A 22,552-nucleotide genomic window follows, 5' to 3' on the forward strand; every position below is an offset into this window, starting at 1 on the left:
TTAAGATGCAGTTTGGTGCCTCTACAGTTGTGACTCTTATTCTGAATGGAGCAGTACACTCGAATTACTGCTTGATTGAATCCATGATCGCATTCTGTGATCATCAGGATCAATGCTGTCTCTCTGAAGAGCTACACAGTACACCAAAGCATGAACAAATAATGAGTAATTGCTGTCTGTCTACCACAATCTATTGAATATTATCAGTATTGATGCAGCCAAGATCAATGGTAAGAAATCCATTCTAACAATTCAAATGGGTTGGACAGATGACAGTTAGGTAATGTATTAACAGGAGAAGTAGGAACTCCAAATGAGGGATGTGGATAAATTGTAAACACGTTAGAGGGGCACAATGTTGCATCTGTAGCTCCAGGATGTGTCCACGGGTGGCGTGAACCAGGGGAGGAACAGGGCTGCATTGGCCCCCAGCCTCATGGTGGGGATCAGGGCTGCAGTGGCCCCCGGCCTCATGGTGGGGATCAGGGCTGCAGTGGCCCCTAGCCTCATGGTGGGGATCAGGGCTGCAGTGGCCCCTAGCCTCATGGTGGGGATCAGGGCTGCAGTGGCCCCTAGCCTCATGGTGGGGATCAGGGCTGCAGTGGCCCCTAGCCTCATGGTGGGGATCAGGGCTGCAGTGGCCCCTAGCCTCATGGTGGGGATCAGGGCTGCAGTGGCCCCTAGCCTCATGGTGGGGATCAGGGCTGCAGTGGCCCCCGGCCTCATGGTGGGGATCAGGGCTGCAGTGGCCCCTAGCCTCATGGTGGGGATCAGGGCTGCAGTGGCCCCTAGCCTCATGGTGGTGATCAGGGCTGCATTGGCCCCCGGCCTCATGGTGGTGAACAGGGCTGCGGTGGTCTGTGGACTCAGGGCAAGGGAGGGACAGGAGTCCCAGGACATAAATAAATAAATAAATAAATAAATAAATAAATAAATAAATAAATAAATAAATAAATACATAAACATCTACATGTCCAACATTTACATGTATTGCAGATATGTAATCAGTATTTTCATTGCCCTTTGTCGACGAGGTCAATTTAAAGGCAGCTGTAGAGGTAAGATGGAGGTGTGGGAACCAGATATAGGAGTTACGGGAGGATTGTCTCCCGCTTAGTCTAATAATAAACTGTACGTCGCTCTGGATAATAGCATCTGCTGAAATTGCCATTAATGTAATGTAATGTAATGTAATTTTGCACAAAATACATCGCACTTGAAAGGCAAACCTCCAGCGGTTGCTTTTGGACACAGCCCTGACAGCAATATGGGAAACGGTTGGGAGAACCGAAAGCGTTCGGTCCAGAGCTAAGTTCTCTCTGCTGGTGGGTCCCAACTGCTATCGATTAATCAGCGTAACGTGCACTGGTGGGCACAGTTGGGCAGCCATGAGGACAGGTGCCTCCATCCATCAAAACTGGTCGCTTTTTTCCACCTTGTTGGAAGAACTGGATGTAGCTTTTTGGAGAATTTTCAGTGGGGTAATCTGAACACATTTACTGTACTGTTTCAGATGGGAAACGAAAGGACACCCCTATTCATGCTCCTTAAATTTAGTTATTTGTCATAAACGTCTCTCTCCTTTAGTATTGCTGTAGATCCTTCTGCTTCAGTTTTTATAATTGAGGTTTAGGCACAACAATGCTGACAGTCCTGTTTTCTTTACTGAGGAAACAACAGCTTTGTAATGAGCAATGGTGGTTTTCGCAACTTTCTTCGCTCTAGGGCAGGGGCGTGAAACTCCAGTCCTGAAGGGCCAGAGTGTCTGCTGGTTTTCGGCGCGTTTCAGCATGAGTAATTAATTTAACTCATTGATTAGCTAACGGGTCAACACACCTAGCTCTCAAGGCTTTAATTGGCTGCTGACTGAAAGGAAAGCACAAATACCTGCAGACACTGAGGCCCTCCAGGAGAACACCCTTGCTCTGGGGCATCTGTGTGATTATGGCAGGACTTACATTTTCCAATTAAGAGTCTCTTATTTTTTTTAAATTGATCAAAATGTGAGAGAAAGAAGGGGGCACAAAGGATAAAACGCACTTAGTTTAGCCCCTCGAGATCAAAACTTGGAAGTGTTATTCTTTCACTGTTAGAATAGCTAAGCAAGCTGGGAAATGGGTCTTTGCTGCATTATAATGGGCCCTAATTAGTGGCGGTATACCACATGAAATGTGACAGTCTGTACCAGGATGCCTCCACCTATGTTTAAATGCTTCAAAGTCTAATTTGTGCTAGGCTTCAGAAATACACATGTACTGTAATTTAATTGCCTTTAGTATAACCACTGTGGGAGATCCATTTTAACCTGAGGCATCTCTACAGCCAGGTTGCCCGACACACCCAATGCTGCCTTCAGTACAAAGCACCAGACACTCATTAAAGTTAAAAAAGTAACATAAAAAAAAAGGGAAAGGGACAAAGGTATAAAGAAGCAGCAAATTGAAAGGCTTCAGCGCTGACAGTAACACCTAGCTTCACAATTATGGTGTTGGGAAATTGCTAATCTTCTTGATTAATGACCGAACCTTCAAGAAACCGACTTTACAGGCTGCACCGATACAGGTGAGCCCCAGTCTGGTGAGGACATGAACTGTGCTAACGTCCCGGGGCGTGCACATTCCCTTGAGCACAAAGGATCTTAAGAGTTAATGGTGAGATTGTCACGAGTTTGGGTTCGGTCGTATGGCAGAACATCGATCACCAAAGTGCTCCGGCCACTGCGCATTTGATTTTCCCAGTTCTCAAACGCCCCTCCGTACTTTCCAGAAATGATTAGTCATGCTCCAAAGTAGAAAGGGCCTAACCATGGTTGATTCTAGAATAAACCAGCTTGTACCCTGCCCCTTTGCGTTCTGCGACGCTGTCCTCCTAAAATAATAAGAGTAATGACAGTTGACTTCAGTGGCTCCCGGCCCAAGAAAGTTTTAGGCTGAGCTGTAATTATTTTTTATGTTGGTCATTGCCTTATAACATTGTCCCACCATGTCATCATGTCATGTCAGTTTTAATAGTGTGTTTCTGGCAATGTCACATGCTCATAAATATTTTGTATCGTTGGTAAATGGGTCACGACATTTTAAAAAAATTACCAGGCTAGGACATTCTCTTCTTTTATTATCTTCCCCCTAGTGGGGTTTTGCTTAAGGTGAATGGGGGATGGTGTCATCCTGTTCATATGAATCCTCACTATTATTTTAATTGCTCATTATATAGAATGGTTAGGAGACATAGCTTTTTTTCTCTCTCTTACATACTGGGCATGCGCAATAAAGACACACAGACAAAACTCCCCAGCTGAAACCCAGCCGAACGGAATGCCACAAACGGAATCAATACTATTTTTAGTTCTTATTTTTAAATTATTCTAGCGAACTATGTGAAGAATATACAGGGGTTGGATCTCCTTACACGGCTCTTTGTCTCTGCTGGAGACTCATTTCGGAGTTCAGAAAGTCAACGAACACCTTGAGGGGATCCTTCAGTGGTGTGTCAGGATATGATGGGTGCTTGCTGCTTTCATTCTCCTGCAGTAATTCACCGGGGTGGTGCTAAATGTAATCCCTAAAGTGCAGGCCATTGCAGCTGTGCACTGAGGAACTTCAAAGGAGCCATAGGCTTGATCATACAAAGCCATAATGCCTCCCCTCTCTTAACGTCTCTCATAACAGCTCTTACATCCCAAAACACAAACTTCAAATGCACTCCAATGCTGAAAGCAACTTATGGGGCTGATTAATTATACTATATCCACTTTTGGAGATTCAGTATTAAGAAACAGAACTACATTTATTTACTTATTTATTTATTCATTCACTTCTTTTTGAGAACCAGTGAAATGATGAATACAACATTTGTGGTGGTTTTTTGAACTGTGAAAGACAGCTAGGTGCGTGACCTTTTGGATGGGGGCATTGATAAACACTGGATCAAAAGAAATTCAAACATTTGTGAGATGTTTCTTTGTTTTCATGTTGCTTACTTTTGCAATCAATGTTTTTCAAGACTTTCTGTGCACGAGTTCCCCTGGGCTTAATTATTCATATACTGCACCTGCACATCAGTCAGGTGCCACTGATTCTCACCTGCAGATAAATTCATTCATTTTAATTCCAATAATTATTTGCTAACATTAACCGACTTCAAATTAGCATGAACATTTCTGCTGAACCGAAGGCACATGAAAGCCTTTACAAAAGTGGCATTACCGATCCTTCAGTATAGCAGCAACTGATTCTGCCCAATAAACCATCCACCAAGGTGCTAAGCAGGAGCGAATCCACATTCAGGGAGCTGAGGACAACTCAGGCCGGCCCTCAAGGCAAAGAGTACACTGCTGATGTTCATTTGTCCCAGCTAATCAGGGACTGAATTAGACCTCTGACACCAGCCTAGTGAAATCCCTGACCAATCAGAGAAATTAATTGATCAATTCATTATCAGGTGGAAAATCTAACCAGCGATACCATTGGCCTCAAGGGCCAGATTAGAAAATGGCCGCTATAACCGGGATGCGGCTGGCCAGATCAGCAGTTAAAGTGAATGTCCCTGCATTTTTAAACCCAGTACTCTTCACGCATTGCTATTTCTTCCAGAGATTTGATAACTTGAGAAGTGACAGTCACTATTCTAGTGGAAAGGGAAATTAGATCACGAAGTGCTGAAGACACTGCTGTTGATTTTAATCTCCCGGTACCAGGTTATGAGCCTTGCTGAGGGGGCTGAAAGGAGAGAGGAGATGAGGCAGGGAGAGAGAAAGGTGTTTTCGATGGAGAGATGGTGTTCGGAAAATAGGGCCCATTTACAAGGTTGTATGAGATTGTCACTAAGTGGAGTTGTTCATCTGCTTGTGTCTAATTGATCGCTGGGGGAGTGTGGTGTTTTCATTTAAATCCAGCAAAAGGATTAAAACATGAACCCAAGAGTGCGCACCACTGTTGAGCCACGCATCTTCCTTCTGAAGAACTGCATTAAGCTCCAATGCTAATGATCAATGTTACTTATTCACACATTTTATCAGAGCTTTCTGAAAGAAAAGAAATGGTATACGGTTTGGTTTTCATAAACGAGATTAACGAATATTATGCAATCTGAGGTGTTTAGGTCTTAGTGTGGCTGAAAGCAGTGGATATTGTAATAATCTAACATAATAACCCTTTATCTTACCACCCTTGGACTGAGGCAATATGGCAGTTAAGGGAAAAGCTTAGACAATTATCTGAATACAAGGCGCAGCATATTCGATTGAAATCATTTTCCCTTAGGTAATGTGCTTGGGAATTTGTGGGATTTAGATCTTTCATTGAAATTGTGGATTCTTTTATTGCAAATTAAGATAAAATTTGCCCTGTACTTTCTTGTCCTGCACGAGGCCATGAGTTTCTGTCCACCTGGAAACAATGAATCTTTTGACAAGTTCTTTGAGTCGGGGGGAAAAAGGACCCCTTTCAATGGGCCATACCAAAGGCACAAATTGACAAGCCATCAGTGTGCTTCTTCCTTTCTACGCTCTCTCTTAAATTGATACACCTATTAGCGTGCTTCCGTGTGTGAATCATCCCTGCTTTATCCAGGAACGTAAATGTGGACAATGAGCGTAAAATAGATCAGAAAGAATGAACGAGGGCTTTGAACAAATTTGCCTGGAGGATTCTGCCCGAGTCACTTTGATGTGGTGATCTTGGCTCATGAAAGACGGTCCATTTGGCCTGAGGTGGTGTCGAAAAAACGACACACTTTAATCATGCGCTCTACCAGGTGTGTTCTTTGCACACCCTCCCCCACACGTCTCCTTTCCTTTCTGAACAAGGTGTCTGCTAACTGGCCACGACAGAAGGGTGTGAAATCATTTCCTGCTTTGCAAAGATTTAATTATTGTGCCAGCACATTCTCCTCCCTCTCCGGAGTGAAAAACTGCCAAAGCAGTTGTTGTTTTAATGCTTTAATAAGCGCTGAAATTGAAGGCCATGATTATCATCAGCTTGGCAAAACCGAAAGGTTAATGGCGGCCTATTGAAATCATGGAACGCTTGGAGGGCTGCATCTAACTAGGACAGATAAAACTTGCCCCGGTGCGCACCACAAACCAACAAAAACAGTTGCACTTTGTGGAATAGCGTTTTTGATATCAGTGCAAGCCACGAGACTGCTCATTCCCGCTGTAAAGCAGTCAAGTACATCAAATTACAGCCAGGGAATGAAGGCTTTTGAGTGGCATCATTATACTGTTACTTGAACACAGGGCTAAAATAGCCTCAGCTCCCACACACTCATATGCACATATTCCGTGCATGCAAGTCTTTTATGTGCTAAGGCTATTACATCTAATGATATTATTTGTCTTGATTCAATGTGTATTTGACACAGAGTGCACATTGGAAGTATTCACCCCTTGAACTTTTTCTCTCATTGTGCCGTGTTATTTTCAGGGGAAACCACAGATGGGATTTACCCTGTATTCTGGAAGGTTCCTGAAGTTTCCAGAATACACGGTACCTTGCTTTTAAGCCTTTCATTTGTATTTGTGAGAATGGTATTACCCGGATCATTTGGCTGTCCTTGGTTAGCAGCAAATTTAGCGCTATGATTATAGTGAGGCCGAAGTGCTCAACTTTAGTTCCATCAAATGACAGCATATGCTTCCAGAAGGTCTCAGTGTCTATCATACACAGTATCTTATGGAAAACTCCTGGCGTGTCTTAATGCTGGTCTTTCTCAGAACCCCTTCCATCTCACCACTCTCCAAAAGAAGCCAAATTTGTGCAGTGCTAAAGAAGGATCTGCAGTTTGCCCCATTTCAGACAATAAGCTCTACAACTATCTTGGTCGCTGACAATAGCCATTCTCTGGTTGCTGATGTAACAGGTTACAAGTTACGGATTACTAAAAACACCCTAACTAGCGAATAGGCTATGTTAATGTGCATTCCGGTATCTGGTTTGCTGACGCACGTATTAATCATTTCCGGGGGCCTATAAATAGCCTGCAACAACTAGGTACAAGGAAATGCCGTATTTCCGTATTTATTTGTATTTTTAATATATCCTTACTACTGACAAACCAACTGTTGATGGAGTTGGGGCTTTGGGGCGTCTTACTGGTTACGTCGCAGTGCGTGGTTTGGGATCTGGGTTGGGTTTACTGGTTACGTTGCAGTGCGTGGTTTGGGATCTGGGTTGGGGTTACTGTCTATGTCGCAGTGTGTGGTTTGGGATCTGGGTTGGGGTTACTGTCTATGTTGCAGTGGGTGGTTTGGGATCTGGGTTGGGGTTACTGGTTACGTTGCAGTGCGTGGTTTGGGATCTGGGTTGGGGTTACTGGTTACGTTGCAGTGCGTGGTTTGGGATCTGGGTTGGGGTTACTGGGTACGTTGCAGTGCGTGGTTTGGGATCTGGGTTGGGGTTACTGGTTACGTTGCAGTGCGTGGTTTGGGATCTGGGTTGGTGTTACTGGGTACGTTGCAGTGCGTGGTTTGGGATCTGGGTTGGGGTTACTGGTTACGTTGCAGTGCGTGGTTTGGGATCTGGGTTGGCGTGGAGGTCGCTCCGGCGCCGTCAGAAGTGGTTCTTTTCGCTGCATGTTATAGCGCGTGTGTAGAAGTCGAATATTTGATTCACTGATTTAGAGTGGGCGGCACGGATGGTGCAGTGGGTAGCACTGCCGCCTCACAGCAAGGAGGTCCTGGGTTCGAATCCCCGTCGGCCGGGGCCTCTCTGTGCGGAGTTTGCATGTTCTCCCTCCGGGTTTCCTCCGGGTACTCCGGTTTCCTCCCACAGTCCAAAGACATGCAGGTTAGGCTGATTGGAGAGTCTAAATTGCCCGTAGGTATGAGTGTGTGTGTGAGTGAATGAATGGTGTGTGTGCCCTGCGATAGACTGGCGACCTGTCCAGGGTGTATTCCTGCCTTTCGCCCAATGTATGCTGGGATAGGCTCCAGCCCCCCCGCGACCCTGATCAGGATAAGCGGGTTAAGATAATGGATGGATGGATGGATGGATGATTTAGAGTGCGTGTGTATGTCTGCTGGCACCTTCATGAGTGAGTGACCTTTCGGTTCCACATCCGGTAATTCCTTCGCCCTCGTACCCGCACGTACCCGCACGCATCCAGTCGCGCCCCTAGCGGCGGGGAAGACCTACCGGCTAATTTTATAAGTTTGGGGTTTTTGTGTGGGTTTTCTACTGTGTTATTTTGGATTGTAATGAATAAACTCTGTTTTTTATTATTGAATTCACGTCTCTGCTTGTTCATTTACTTGAACATACCTATGTGGGGATTGATCACCAATCCTCGATTCTTAAACTATTTCCTTGGGCGTAATTCCCAAGGTGGCGTAATCGAGTGCTGTTATGCCAGGTCACATTCAGATTGGTAATTAGCCTGATTTTGGCAGTGTTTGGTTACATTGATTAGGGGTACTTACAGGAAGGGTCAAAGTTTAACCAATGTTTTTTTTAATACTCCTCAAAATAGCACAAGCAGTTCCTTGCTCTTTGTGACAGCCTGACTGATCCAATGTGCAGTTTCAGTTCAAACCTCACATACTGTAGTCACGGTATTTGTGTAATCATGCAATAGGATACAGGTCAACTCAAAGTCAACATAGGTGGACTTTCACATAACTATTTGAATTCAAGTAGATAGAATACACCTGGCTAGTTTAAGTTGTTAGTAGCTACAAAGAGAGCAAATAGAGAGTCATTTTTCAGGATTATATTTTTAATATAATTAAGAAGACAACATAATACTTTTAGTTATTAACTATTTTTTCAATTAGCCTTTATTTATACAGGGTTAGGTTAACTAAGCATTCATGCTCATTTATAGCAACACCCTGCTAATCCCCCTGCCCCCACCCCCAGTATCTTAATTGAAAGGAATTACTGTGGATACCAGAATCTGTTCTTTGTGCAATGCCAAAATGGCTCTCTATCTGTTTAGGACTACAATGGTTGTATATCACATCCGTATCCAGTCTGGAATCAGTAGTTCTGTTACTGGAGAACTGAAGACTAATGTACAATTGGACAGAATTGCAATTAGTTGATCCCTTGTGTTGCTGGTACAAATCAGCCCAGAATGCTGGAGCGGGAGAGCCCCTGTAATCAGCCCTCTCTCATGTATCACAATGCGGAGAATTAAAATGACACTAATGAACCTGTAATGTAAACGGAGGAGGCAAGTAAATTGCATGTTCGAGGGCACCGCACTGCCTGAATAGCCTTGCGTTTTAATCCTATTCTTAGTCCATCCAGAAAGGCTTTTTTTTTTTTTTTTTGCAGTTCCTCTCTCCTAGCAGGCCACCATTAAAGCTCTGAGTAGATAATGCCAGCAAGCTGAAAATTAAGTGAGGACAGTCCAATGCGAGCTTTTAGTGCTATTGTCTGAGGGGGGTCCTGCTGAGGCAATTTCAACAAGGCCTTCACCGAATTAAAGGTTACCTGTCTCGGAAGCAAGGAAATGTTCTGGCTCTGAAAATGGCCAAGCGGTGAACGGTCTCATTAGGTTCTCGTAATGTGCTCCTGCTAGGGGCCCGGAGAGCGGGCTGGGGCTGGGCCCCGTCCCTCACACTGCGAGCCACGGACACGGACATCTGAGAGCGAGCGATGCCTGCGATATGATAAGTATTCGCCCGCTTCAACCGCCATCCCGGAATTTCACACAGCCGGGCAAGCTTTAAAAAAACGCTACTCATCTTGACTTCCTGGTCTCCGAAGAGCTATCCTTGGGCGTTCCTTTGTCCGCAACTTTGAACACGTTTCAAACAATGTGGCCTTTGAAGGGTCTAACGCGGCGCTGAAGGAGAGTGGAATATATAGTGCGCGGGCCCAGGTGTATTGCCCTCCTGGCGACAGCTGTGTTTGAACTGAGCGTGCGTTTGGACCTCTGGTTTTTGATGTATTGCTTTTGAGAATGTGGGGGACGTGTGGCCATATGGATACTGGGAAAGAGCCATTAATAAACTGTATTTGCCTACAATACAATGACATTTCAGGTTTTTCTTTTTTCTTTTTTTTTCCCCGCAAACTTCTGGAAATGTTTTTATTTATTTATTCTGGGTTTTTTTATTTTTTATATCACAGGTGCTGCTGGCACATATTGAGCAAAACACTCTTTAGTTAACCTTTTACGACCGGAAGCATTTTCAATAATAAAACAATGCCAGATGCTGTGAAAATGGTGAAATTACTCGGGTTTTTTTTGGTTTGTTTGTTTTTAAGAAAAGAGTGGGTAAATGGCCCAGCCACTGGAACACACTTATAATTGCAGTTATAAAGTAAAGTGCAATTACTTGAAACTAACAAAGTAAATTAGCAGAAATTAGCCATTCGGGGTACCAATTTCTAATGCACTGCAATTAGCAGAAGGAGCTCTGCAGTTTCATGTTCTGCCTTCAGATTGCAGCCTCGTGTGAGGTCTGCAAACAACGAAACTACATCTACAACAAATTCCCCAAACAGAGGAGAATCCTCCCAGGACTGATCTCCTGAATCTAAACACGGGCAGGGAATGTGTTTCCCATCCGCTGCCCCGGGACCATTAACTATAATTTGCTAGTTAGATGGAAAAGCAAAATCTGCTCATTAATTGACGTCTGTAGGTGATGTGAAGCTTGTCTTGCTGGTAATTAAGGTAGACAAATGAATAGCACACAGAGATGATCAAATTGGCCTATAGTTCAAAGCGTGGAAGGTTGGTTTCCTCCCACTCACACTAAACGGTTCAGTGTTTGATCTCTCTCTCTGCACTTTATCTTTCTGTTTACTCCTTATTGCACACTGGTTACGGGTTATCGATACCAAACCGAGAGAGGTTTGCGAAAAGCTAATTGTTGTCACCGTGTCTTGAGGCCGGATTGCAGGTGTGGAAAGAGATGTGTAGGGTTGTGGGCTGGTAGCGGTTAATCACAAGTGAGCTTTAACGATGTGCCCATCATCAATAATGCCGGCCTCCTCGACTCTGTGCGACATGTAAAGATGTTATGTCATCAGAGGCCGAGGGGCCCTCAACCTATTGTGTAATTCATTTGGGAGCTGTGATGAACTGGTGAACCGCTGAAGATAAGCTGGCCCCAACACATCTGTTTTAAGTAATCTTCAGCTGTTTGATATTATCATGAAATATGACTTGATAATTTGGTGTTCTTGGGAGGATATTGGCTGGTGTAAATGACAAAAGCCCAGAAATGTGGGAAATTCTGAAAACACACACCGCTCACCACACACTGCACAAACAGATATTACAGGTTTAGCTGAATATACATTCAATATCCAATTAAATAAATAAATAAAATGAATCAAATCTGGATTAAGTTTGCAATCTGTGATAATACTATGATTATATACATGTTTAATTAAATTATGGAATGGAGCTAATTTGAAAAGCAAATAATTAAGCAAAGAGTACATATCAATATTTACAGTTTGTTGTTTTTTCAAAGCGTAACATAACAATTTTTTTTGCTTCATGTTTCTTGCCAAGAAGCCTGCTAAGCAGATCAAAGGAGCTGGTGGCTGTATGCAGATTGACTGCCTGCTGCTTGAGCCCCCCTCCTTTGTCTTAATAGGGTCTGCACAGCAGGCAGCTGTACAACAATTTGTTTTCCAGAGCCATTTCTCCCCGTTCCTCTGTGGACCTCAAGACTTCTCTTCTTTTTGCAGAAACAATGTGGTTTCCACCCTACACCTTAGGCCCTGTGTTAGTTTGATCCAAAGAAGCCAGCCCACTCAAACATAATGCCTTTCCCCGAATGCCTATAAGAGCATTCCGCCAAACACAACACACGGAAAAGTGCAGCTGCTAAAATTTGCAGGTTAGCTCTCTCGATTGTAGAGAAAGAGTTCTGGCCCACGCCGGGGATGGAAAATCAGGTTTACAGGCACTTTGACTCCATTATGTTAATACTTTTTTTCACTTGCTTTCTCTCGCGGCTGTCATGTAAAGCGTAAAAGGTTACAATGCATTAAGTCATTTCTGAGCACATTTTGTTCTTCTTCTCCTGAGCAAATTAATAGTTTCCCCCGATCTATCAAAAAAACCTGAACCTCTGGTCATTCTCAGGCAAAAAAAAATAAAAAATGTATGTGTCAGATTAATTAATCGTTTTTACAAACGTTCAGCCATGCGTAAAATGGCACATTTCCCTGGCCAGTGTCTGACACTGAAGCGACCTCACTACTTTTTTTCCCTCTCGAAAGTGACTGAGCAGCAGCGATTTACAGGCCGTATAAAGTTGGAGCGTCACCCGCAGTCACACGGAAGAGACGCAGCCGCGTGGCCCGATAAAAGCAGAGGGAACCGCTTGACTTTTCTCTCGTCCTTTCTGTTCGAGCGCTCCGTGGCCCCGTGGAGAACCGGGCCGTGGGGACGGGCACGTTATGAAGCCCCTTGGTTTAATTGAGGGGCAGGCGGAGCCGGGAGGGTCGCGGTGAGATTGGCCCTGAGGTTGGAGCCTCGCGCGAGGCCACCGCACACCCCATCCATCAGCGCTGTCCCCCTCTGTGGGGAGACCCCGGCAGACACCAGCGGCTACACCGCGCTGGATGCCTGAGCAGCACGGCTCTAGGTGGGGCGTGTTCTCCGCGAGCGCTAATTGTGCTAATTTGTCATTTAATTGGGTTACGGAATGCAGCGCCCGTCTTTGGACCAACATTCATTTGGTTTCCACCTTTGGAAAAGTTTTCTGACCTGCTTTGCTTGAATGACTGCAGAAATAACAATAAAATAAAATAAAACTCATTTCTTCGGTGCTAAGGAGTTCAAGAGGGCTTCTGTGCTTTTAATGCTTTCTGTGCGACTTGCTTTTATGCAAGCATGGATGTGTTTTATTTTGCTTTATTGAAATTTGAGAATAGACACCTACCCGTGTTGTAGAAGATGTAGAGAAATAAATACATTTTGGCCAAGGTGTTTAATCCAGGCAGTTAGAGGTGCAGCAATATTTTAACAGTCTACTATGCATATACAATATAATGATGCAGCATTCATTTGAACAATTCTGCATACAGGAACGGTATCTTTGTGCTTTGCTGATGAGGAACACAGATTCTGCATGTTGAGTCCTTGTCCTTCTGGCAAATTCCTTTCTGCTTTCCAAGTTTACAGGATGTGGGAAGAGGTGAAGTCAGGGGACTGACTGGCCACTGGCAAAAGAAAAGTAGTTCTCCTGTATGTTTTGGAATTCTGTTGTAGCTTTCGACATGGAAGCGCTTCAACACAGAGCAGGATATAGACCAATATACTGCATGTTTATGTATTATTGCTAAATTGTCTAGCTCTTCTGAAGCTACAGGGTAGGAGGCCTTGGGTACCTATATGCCAATGGTGAGTGAATAATCTGAGTGCATTGTTTCCTTTTATGTGCTGTACTGACCCACCAGGACCGTGAGGATTAACAGCTTTAATTAGGATGCCGATAGGCTGCTTGCTAACAGCATTGCCACACAATGAGGCCTTAATGTAAATCACCTGGCAGGAACGGCCGAACTGCCTCACGAGTGTATGTGTGTTTGCAGCCCTGGAGTGTGTGTGTTTGTGGGCCTGGAGTGTGTGTGTTTGTGGGCCTGGAGTGTGTGTGTTTGCGGGCCTGGAGTGCGTGTTTTTGTTGGCCTGGAGTGCGTGTGTTTGTGGGCCCCGAATGTGTGTGTTTGTGACCCCGGAGTGCGTGTGTTTGTGGGGCCTGGAGTTTATGTATGTGTGGCCCCGGAGTGCGTGTGTTTGTGGGCCCCGGAGTGCATGTTTGTGGGCCCCGAATTGCGTTGCGGCCCCGGAGTGCATGTGTTTGTGGGGCCTGGAGTTTATGTATTTGTGGCCCCGGAGTGCGTGTATTTGTGTCCCCGGAGTGCGTGTGTTTGCGGTCCCCGGATCGTGTTGCAGCCCCGGAATGCATGTATTTGTGTCCCCGAAGTGCATGTATTTGTGTCCCCGGATAGCGTTGCAGCCCCGGAGTGCATGTATTTGTGTCCCTGGAGTGCGTGTATTTGTGTCCCCGGATGGTGTTGCGGCCCTGGAGTGTGTGTGTCTGTGGCCCCGGATGGCGTTGCGGCCGGACTCCATAAGTCAGGGCTGGCTGCGGACACGGCCCCTCCGCTCTCCCCTTCGCAGCCGCCCAGCGAGACGCTCCGCTCACATCTGCTCACACATATGGCGGCTTGTTTCTGTTTTGCTTCCTCTCTCTAATGCGCGCCACTTATCCGCCCCATTGCCTGACCTCAGAACATGCAGGAGCAGCGAGGGCCCGTGCGCACAGCCAGCGCTTCTGCAGGAAGCCGCTCACAGTGGACACGTCTCCTGGCTCTTATTCTCAGTTAACCGTTCCCCACTGCCTCAGACCCCGCAGGAAAAGCCTCCTCCACGTAATCTGCCATTCCCTTGTGCACTTTACTGGTCCATAAGAGCAAAGGTGTGAATTTTGGGTATGGAGAAGACGTTGATGTACAGCGGTTAGATCTCCTTTTAGGGTTCCCTGAAATTTGAAGGATTAAATCTTCAGTGCTCTATACTGTTGTGAGACATAGGCCTGTGTCTAGTCTTAAGTTTCATTTACAAATAAATGCACTTAATGACGCACAATGCCAGTATATTGATCAGTTTCCTCATGTCAGCACCTCCTGGAAACCTTAGAATATCCTGTCGAGACTACAGAATCTGATTCAACCTTATAAAATCTAATTTCTCTCTTCCTGATAGCTATTTGAAAACAAATGCTTGAAAAGCTGAACCTACCTTCAGCTCCCCAAGCTTTCATTTAGCCAGCTAATATTGTGCAAATAAATGCGCATCTAAAGTTATAACTTTTCGCATTGTTAATATGCTCAAATACGGCAACATAATTTTAACCGCAGTCTGAGGTCAGCCGGGTTTTTGCATGCTGGTCTATATATAATGTCTGGAGCTGAGCACTGACCTACTGAGTGAGTACCACAGGAGAGTGGGCCAGAGAGCAGTAGAGCCACTCAGAGCATCTTTTATCTTACTGGTTATCAGAGTGCGGCCCTGTTCTGCACCAGTCAGAACTGTATTAATGGGCCATTTTCGGGAAAAACGGATCCCTGGCTGCTTTCAGCTCCGTACACATCAACGTGCTCTGCCATTCTCTAAAGCATCAGGCATTGTTTGTATTATCTGTTCTGCTGTGAAATCCCATATTCTGAATTCAGATGATTGCTTTTCAACACGCACGCACACGTGCACACACACACACACCATATTGAACTGTCCTCTCCCTGGGACACAGCAAGCTACGCTGTATTTGATCAGTTGGTGGATGTAGACTATAGTCTTTGAAGAAGTGAGGTTGAGCTCACGCATACTGTAAAGCAGTTGGGTGTATTCAGATCCATTTTTCACCGCTCACAACATATCTATCTTGGTGAATCTGACTCCTTCCGCTGTATGTCCATACGGATTAAAGTGTGTGGGTTTTGGATTGAAAAGCCCACATACTGCACTTAAATGATGAAGTGTTTAGTAACCATGAAAATATTATCTTTCCTTACAAAGTTTCTTCTCCCATGAAACCCTCCGCACATCGGTAATGACGAGGCCGTCGTAATCGAAAGTGAACTTCTAATGATGTGATTTCAGATTGGTATTTTATGTCGCCATTCGATGGAGTGGGCAGGAAAATATCTGCTCCTTTAGCGCATCTCATTAAAGAGCCATTTTCAAGCAGCGGAGCGTGTTTGTGCTGTGCCATTTGAGGTTGGTTTGGGCATTGTGGAGGATAATCTCTCTTTAATGAAAAGCACAGGTGAAGCACTAACAAGCCATCTGTACGCATGCTACACCATTCCATTTGCTTCAGCTTAGGCTGAAAAGGGAATAATGCACTCCCAAATTAAGATGATTTTCACATAACTTGTCTGAGAAGTGAAGAAATGGCACGACGTATTAATGAATAGACCTTTACTGCAGTTATTCAATAGTACACTGATTGCTTTTCATGCACATGCATTTTGCCCACAACCACACCAAATTAAAGCTCTCATTTAGCAGTCATATGTCTTCTGAGTGTGCCTGTTCATACAGTAATGGCAATCATTTTGTCTCGCTCAGTCATAGTGAAAGGCCAGGCTTTGACGGTGTCCTCAGACTAATGGTGAGGCACCTGGTTCTCAAAATGGAGGGCGCTGAATACCTCTGAAAGACTTGTGAGACGACTCTTTGTGCTTTCTTTTGTCCTTCCCTTGTGCAGATAATTAATCAGCGAAGGTAATGATCATATCAACTCCGTGAAGACGTGCCACCTGGTTGCTAGTGCTTTCTTCCTCGAATATTGGCAGAAAGGGTGGTCTGCCCCCCGAATTCATTCTAAGATTTAGATAGGGTACATATTTGGTTGACTTAGAAATTCGAATGAAATTTCAGGACAAACAGAATGATGGAACACAAACATTTTTAGATTTATCGTTAATGTTTTAACCAAGAATCCATCACAAACAAAAAAAAAGAAAAATCGAGAGGCAATAAAACAAATCTGCCATGGTGATGAATACGGATGGGATTTTAAACACACTTTGCATGAACGTCTGAGATATTCTTAGCGAGAGGCACATTAATCGTCTAATGTCATTCAATATGCTTAATTTGTGTGGATAATTTGATGTCAATTTAATAGCTTCCTTGAAATGTAAATGAAGATAATTATTATATACTGCGGCAAATGACGGATAGGATGCATTTTGAAGAAGAGGATTTTCCAGTGTGCTGCTGTGCTGATAATCACAGCTATCGGGAGAGGGAAACGTGACGGATGCACTCGAACACGCCGTGTAATTCAAGCTCTGTTTTCTCTGAGCTCTGTTAGGGTTATCTGCAAGGTAATATTTCGTTATTGTTAGTTTTAAGGTTGGGAAGAGCGGAAATGTCGGTGCTGGTGCTGGTTTGCTAGATTAGCGGTTTCCAGTGCTGGGAATAGGCGTGCTCTGAAGGACACTCTGTCCTGTTAACAGTCGACATTGTCCCCAAAAACATGACTTTTAAAGGACAATTTAAGAACACTAGCACAGGGCTATCATTCATTTGCAGAGCGGTAGAATATCACACTTCCATATTTCTGCTTGTATGGAGGCAATGAATCTGAGGTGTCAAGGCCCAGAATTTTTTTTTTATGGGGTGTCTCGGTGGCGCAGCCTGTAGAGCACTGACCGCATGCTCATTGCGAGCCGCGACGTCGGCGGTTCGAATCCGTCCGTCCGACATTTGTCGCATGTCTTCCCCTCTCTCTCGCTCCCATTCTTCCTGTCTCTCTATACTATATACTGTCCAATAAAGCTGAAAAATCCATTTATGAGAAACTCATTGTGTTCCTGGCCCAAGACAATGTATATGTGACCAAAGTTCAAATGACACAGTACAATCAACTGAAATAACAAAATAACATGCAGAAAAAAGACTGACATGATAGCATTTGCTTCTTTTCATGACTGTTCATGCCATCCTATCATGCCATGGATACTCTTTAGACACAAACAAGTCGGGCATATGTTATTGGAGAGAAAAGCAGGCTGTAGTACTGAGACACAGGTTTAATATGTTTAATATTTATTTCATTTTTTTGCGGGGGCACTGGCTTTTAAAGCAGTGAAATACAGTCGCACCTTGCTGGGTTTAGCCTACCTACCTGCATATTTTGACATGAATGCATTATATCTGTAGATTTCCTTCTGACATTGATTGTAAAATACATGATGATTAATGGTCCAAGACTCATTTTGGATGATTGTACTAGTGGGCAGCATCAACCTAATATAGTATATTAGACAACCCAGCATGAAATTATCTGAAAAAAGACTTCATTTGGAGGAGGAACAACACATTTTTATTTTAATCAGCGTGTGATTAAGGGCACCCATGTCTTATGGGAATACATTTAAAATTTTTATTATTTTTTATTTTATTTATGAAAGTAATTACTTGTTTCTTTGAAGTTCAGACGGGGAAGGAGATCCTATTTTAAAATAAATCTTTTTCTTTTTTTTGGCTTTCAACAAAACAGCATTAATTAGGCTTGAAAGCTAGAATTGCTGAAAGCCAATTGTTTCAGTCCTTTCTTTCATTCATTCATTCATTCTCTCTCTCTTCCTGACTATTTGTACATCTTTTGTTTTACACCCAGCCAACAAATGCATATCTCAATAAGCGCTCAGAGCCCATTTTGTCTGTCATTTGGCGCATTAATCTCGCTGGGCATAACAGATAAGTGAAAACTACATGACTCTGGGATACTGCATAAGAGCATTGTGATTATGAAACATAAGCCATTGCTGATCAGGCTCATTTATTGCTGGTAGTATGAACATTGGTAGTATGAACATACAGGGTGGCCTGTAGCGTAGTGGTTAAGGTAAAGGACCGGGACACCCAAGGTCCGTGGTTCTAATCCCGGTGTAGTCACAATCAGATCCGCACAGCCTTTGGGCCCTTAACCCTGCATTGCTCCAGGGGAGGATTTTCTCCTGCTTAGTCCAATCAACTGTACGTTGCTCTGGATAAGAGCGTCTGCCAAATGCCAATAATGTAATGTAATGTAACATTTGTTATTCAGTCATTTTTGATGCAATTGTTTTTCTTTGGCGATATCCTATTCAGATATGGCAGAAAACTCAATTCAATTCAATTCTAAAATGTTTTTTTTTTTTTTACACATGCACAGAACTCATTCACCTTACTCTTGAGAGTCTTGCCATTGATGGATAGTATGTCCGTGCGCCCAGACAAGCACACACACGCAGGCACACACGCAGGCACACAGACATACACCAGTACTCACCTCCAACCTCTATAATTACAAAGGAACGACAAAGCAACGCCAACATTAAAATAAATGTTTTTGTATTAGCACCATTCTTAACCCTGGAGGCTTAATAAACTTTACAGGGTTAATATGACAATGAAAAATAAGAAAATAGTAAACATGTTGTCCCAATTAGCCTGCTTGATGCCTGATGTTGGTAGTACGTAATACAAATGCTTCCAGGAAAAACTTCATATAACGTCATCATCTCCCATTGACACATTTAATACGTTTCAGTCTTGGGAGCATGGATTCGTTTTTTGGATCAAGTGAAAAGATCGCTGAATAAAAATTACCGCAGATGGGAAGTGGCTTTAGAGGGCAGTTAGGATGCAATATTGTAAACAAAGGGATACATTTCAACTCAGCTTCTCTTTATAGAGAAGCAATACAAAAGATAATGAACAGAAAGCCTGCAACTCAAACAGCGGACCATCTCTTTAAACCGAAGGGATTTCCTTCACAGTGCAAAAAAATAGTTTTAAATGAAAGCCTATCTACTCGGACCGATTAAAACAGCTCTAATATATCAGATAACAAACCATAGATTTATGTAAGATGTCTGATTTATGTCTGATGGTGAAAAACGGCTCCAGGCTGCTGCTAGCATTAGAATTGCAGTCGAACACCCACATTAAACCAACGACTGGCAGTCTCTGCTCAAGCAAAGGCTCCCTGGGCTTCTGGGAATAGCATAGCTATGGCCCTGGGGCGCAAGAAAGGTTTGCCACGTCAGGTTTCTGGCGGCAGCCAATGAGTGTGGCAAAAATACATCACTTGAAAGAGATGAACCGCCCCTCCAATTGAACGCCTGTGTGGGTGTAATCCAAGTGTGCCCCATGGCCAGAAGCAAAAGGCGTGCCAGGCCAAAACTGACCCATATCAGAGAACAAAAGAAATCGACTGCATTTATGTACACAGTTAAATTAAATCGGCGATGTAGCGGGCAGAAAAGACAATGTTGGATATTACGAATGTATTTTTTACCCGCTGACAGATCGGGGTGGGGCAGCACCTGATGAGCCCCTTTTGAGCGGACATCACTGGTCCATGCTTTCTCTGCTCCTGGTTGCCAGTCTTGCACAATATAATTGTAGCTCAACTTTTGTTTTACTTGTGTCTGCATTTATGTGTCAGCTTATTCATCACATACAGTATGTAGCACGTTTTAGGCATAAAGCCATGGAAGTGCTCCTACCTATAGCTCACGTGACTGAACCATTCAGACGGACATTTTGTGGTCATCTGGAGCCGGTAGTCATAAAATAACCTATTAGATATAAATGTGTGTATTTTTATTTTATTTTTTATCAAAGGATCCATTTTGCATATAAATTTTACCTCATGGCTGTAAATGGCAATTCAATAATAAATTGAATTCAGGCCAATGCCTTTCGTTTATATAATAATATTGGATTCATATTTGATTAAATAATTGTAGTCATGGTCTATATTACCATGCAATGAGCTACTCCATTTTGTGCTTCATGGCAAACTATATTGCTTAATATTTGAAAAACATGAAAGAATGGCGATGGATTTTTTTCTTACATTTCTCAGTGCTCAGTAATAAGAAATACGTAATTCCAGACTGGCAAATTGTTTCTTCATCTTTTTAATTTACAATGATACTCTCCACAATTTCAATTCTGTGTAGTATTTCATGATTGCAATCATTTAATATATGACTTCCAGCCAAACTGCTAGCATATGATTTATTATATAATTTTGTTTCAGTAGGATCTTCAACTCATATCAAAACCATATGTCTGAGGTATGTAATGGGCTTGTTTTCATTCAAGGAATACACTGATAGATCGCTAACTAGTGTACTCTTCTGGCAAATTGCTCTATCTAATGTATTTCTTTTAAACTAAATTCTTGGCCTTTTCTGCTTGGCAGCATCCCAGAATACAGTACTGAGTTGGATGTAATGATTTTTGGAAGCGCCTCTCAGACCACAGATATAGTATATTCATTATACATACAAATCCATGATGGGTGAGAGAGACATTTTAGACCTTCGGTCTCCTTCTGATGTCAATATGAGTTTCATAATTATTTATGACAACAACCATCCCCGACTCCCCCTATTCTCCACGAGTGGTCACGGCGTTGTATTCACGCTCGGTATGCGCAACATGCGACAGGGTGCGAAACAAATTGAATTTCTGTGGGGACTTATCGGTCCGCGGCATCTCCCGGTGTTTTCGCAAAAAGTAAACAGTCGCCAAGTTCAGGCTGGCACCTCGGGGACCGAGCTCCGTGTTCAATGAGCGGTGCTGAAGTGGCGAAGGCAGATGGGCGGAAGTGATACTCCGGCGAGCGCGGAGAGGCACGATGCCCCAGCGCCGGGTGAACGGCGCGGCCCCTCCACACCACCGCAGCCGCGCGTACGGCGCACGTCCCACGCCACGCGCCCGGCGTCCGCCGTCTTATTCCGCCGGTCGGAAGCGATGTCGATAGATTACTGTACAGCGGGGACGACGGCCTGAGTTCAGTGTATGTCCGACACGTCCGGCGTCCGCCGTCTTATTCCGCTGGTCGGAAGCGATGTTAATAGATTACTGTACAGCGGGGACGACGGCCTGAGTTCAGTCTCGACGCTCCCGTTTTTGGTTTGATTGTTTTCGTCCGCGGCGCGTAGGCAATGACATGCTTTCATGCCGGCGTGTTTTTCACAGATTTTTCACTGTTAAATCAACACTGAGTTTGAGTCCGGTGTGTGCCCACAGAGCCAGTTTCACAGACACAGATTAAGTCTAGTCCTTGGACTAAATTCCGTTTTGAATAGAGATTCTCCAAACAAAACTCATTTTAGTACAGAACTAAGTTTAATCTGTGTGTAGCTCACTTCTGTCGAACTAGTACCGTTTCCATAACTGGGATAGATTAGCATTATATGTTTTTTTGTTTTTTTTCTTTCTTTTTTTATACAAGGCCTTTTACATTCGGAGATTACCAGGGTTCATGTTGAATAAGAAACCAGCAAGGGCACCACTTGATTAAGTCTGTTATAGTACTGGCCTTGTGCATTCCTTTCCCCTCTCCCTGGAGGCCATTTTCCAAGGGTCAGCATGCTACGACTATACAGCTTCTACGACACATCGGGCACATCCGCACGCCTTTGTGTAAGTATTACGCTGCTTCTCTGAAAGCATTGGACTCAGTCCCGCAGTAGTGGATATAGGTAGTCGGAGAGTCAGAGAGCATGTCTATCGATCAGATTTATTGATCCTGTTCCTCAGCTTGAAACAATGGTTTCTTGCTCACTGCTGGAATGAAGAGAAAGGGAGTAAATCTTTAACTCACGGCTGCTGCTCCTTGATTGATCACGAGGCAAAGGTTTGGAGGCTGCGCTTATCTGAATTCAGGAACTTATCCGATTTTGGGGGAAACGGAGGACAGGGTTATTCATTTAGAAGGCTGGGCCAGATGAGTTTTTGTGATAAGGTTGGTTTCTTTCAGATTTAGGCTAAATTTGGTGGGGTTGCTCAGATCAGGTTTGTCTGAAATTGCAAGGTTGACTGCTTGTTGTTTTCGTGTGGTGTCCTTGTACAGGGAAATAGTACAGAGCTTGCTGGGTAACTGCATTGAGTGAAACCCAACCACCCCCCCTCCAAAAAAAATGAACATGAATCAGTGTAAAAAGAACTGTTCTGGGTTTTACTCAGCGCAGTTATCCAGATAATTTAGTAATCCAACTTCCTGAAACTGCTCCCTGTTCCCTTCGCCCTGATAGGCCCATCCAGAGCCAAT

Source organism: Conger conger, chromosome 5, assembly GCF_963514075.1.
Source record: "Conger conger chromosome 5, fConCon1.1, whole genome shotgun sequence".
Taxonomy (NCBI): Eukaryota; Metazoa; Chordata; class Actinopteri; order Anguilliformes; family Congridae; genus Conger; species Conger conger.